Source organism: Cervus canadensis, chromosome 3 (assembly GCF_019320065.1).
Source record: "Cervus canadensis isolate Bull #8, Minnesota chromosome 3, ASM1932006v1, whole genome shotgun sequence".
Taxonomy (NCBI): Eukaryota; Metazoa; Chordata; class Mammalia; order Artiodactyla; family Cervidae; genus Cervus; species Cervus canadensis.
Genome location: NC_057388.1, coordinates 16,877,208 through 16,879,506, shown reverse-complemented (window position 1 = coordinate 16,879,506; position 2,299 = coordinate 16,877,208). Strand labels below are relative to the sequence as shown.

At 38.5% G+C, this 2,299-nt stretch overlaps 1 pseudogene; it reads right to left on the bottom strand.

The window, feature by feature from the left end:
* Positions 1–686, bottom strand: LOC122438139 (annotated as a pseudogene).
* Positions 687–2,299: the final 1,613 nt, after the last annotated feature.

The following is a 2,299-nucleotide window of genomic DNA, read 5'->3' as shown; positions in this document are numbered from 1 at the left end:
ATTGTGATCCACACAGTCGAAGGCTTTGGCATAGTCAATAAAGCAGAAATAGATGTTTTTCTGGAACTCTCTTGCTTTTTTGATGATCCAGTGGTTGTTGGCAATTTGATCTCTGGTTCCTCTGTCTTTTCTAAAGCCAGCCTGAACATCTGGAAGTAAGTTCACGGCTCACATATTGTTGAGGCCTGGCTTGGAGAATTTTGAGCATTACCTTACTAGCATGTGAGATGAGTGCAATTGTGTGGTAGTTTGGGCATTCTTTGGCATTGCCTTTCTTAAGGTTTGAAATAAAAATGGCCTTTTCCAGTCCTGTGGCCACTGCTGAGTTTTCCAAATTTGCTGGCATATTGAGTCAGCACTTTCACAGCATCGTCTTTTAAGATTTGAAATAGCTCAACTGGAATTCCATCACCTCCACTAGCTTTGTTTGTAGTGATGCTTCCTAAGGCCCACTTGACTTCACATTCCAGGATGTCTGGCTCTAGGTGAGTTTTCACACCATTTTGATTTTCTGGGTTGTGAAGATCTTTTTTGTACAGTTCTTCTATGTATTCTTGCCACCTCTTCTTAATATCTTCTGCTTCTGTTAGGTCCATGCCATTTCTGTCCTTTATTGTGCCCATCTTTGCATGAAATGTTCCTTTGGTATCTCTAATTTTCTTTAAGAGATCTCTAGTCTTTCCCATCCTATTGTTTTCCTCCCTTTCTCTGCACTGATCACTGAGGACGACTTTCTTATTTCTCCTTGCTATTCTTTGGAACTCTGCATTCAAATGGGTATATCTTTCCTTTTCTCCTTTACTTTTTGCTTCTCTTCTTTTCTCAGCTGCTTGTAAGACCTCCTCAGACAGCCATTTTGCTTTTTTGCATTTCTTTTCCTTGGGGATCATCTTGCTCCCTGTCTCCTGTACAGTGTCAGGAACCTCCATCCATAGTTCATCAGGCACTCTGTCCATCAGCTCTAGTCTCTTAAATCTATGTCTCACTTCCAGTGTATAATCATTAGGGATTTTATTTAGGTCATACCTGAATGGTCTTGTGGTTTTCCCTTTTTTCTTCAATTTAATTCTGGATTTGGCAATAAGTTCATTAAAACTCAAAAAAGAAGTCAATAAGAAGCAACATTAAATGTCAAAAAATCTCTATAGACATTCCCAAATTTCCAGTTATAGCAGATTCTTTCTCAATATGTTATTGAAGGAAAAGAAGAGAGCAGTCAATAGCTTGATGGGAGGCAAGGTTGCTCTAACATCTACTTAAATGAATTTTTAGCTGAGAAGTAGGAACCAATAAAAAGAAAGAAGTTAGAGACATAGAAACAGGAAAATTTGACAGACCATGGAGCTAAAGAGTGAAGAAAATGTTGTCTTAATGAGTGTGGAGAAAAACCCATGCTTCGAAGAAGATGGTTTCTTTACTTCTAAGGCAGAAGAAAAGAACTGAGACCCTTTACTTAGGGTGGGAAGGATAAAATTTGGAAAATATTGCTATTCAGTTCCTCCATGTTCATGATATAATAAGACGCTAGATCATTTGCTCAAGGCAATGGGTTGGTGTTGATCAAAGAAACTTTAAGATAATGGTAAAAAATTTGAAATAACTTTATGCTAAATATACATGATGGCTCATCGAAATGACCCAAATCTCAAAGAATTACTATCAAATGACTTTAAAGACACAAAGAAGTCTAGAAAACCTAAATTGGTATCAGCAAATGCTGTTAGTGCCTCTGAGCAATTAATCTAGCAGTGCTTGATAACCAGAATAAGAAAAACAAAGTAACAACCAAACAAACATAAAACAGGAGTTGATCTGACCCAGAGCATTACTGGCTGATAGAGTAGTGGCAGATTAAGAGAGTGAGGTAGTGTTTTTGATAGATGTTAGTACAAATGAACCCGAAGAATAATACTATGTGTGCGGGCATGCTCGGTTGTGTCCAGCTCTTTGTGACCCCATGGACTGTAGCCCATAAGGCTCCTCTGTCCATGGGATTTTTAAGGCAAGAATACTGTAATGGGTTGCCATTTCCTCCTCAAAGGGATCTTCTGACCCAGGAATCAAACCCACATCTCCTGCATCTCCTACACTGCAGGCAGATTCTTTATCACTGAGCAACCTGTGGAATATCAATTTTAGAAACTCAAGGATTGGGAGATTTTGAAGAAGCCCAATAGTAAGTTTTGTGAGAATATAAGTGAGAGTGAGTAGGAAGTAGAGAAATTTGGGGTTAGAAAGCAGAAATTTTCCAAATTGAAGTTGGAGAGATGAAAATCAGCATAACCCCAAAGTGAGAGGA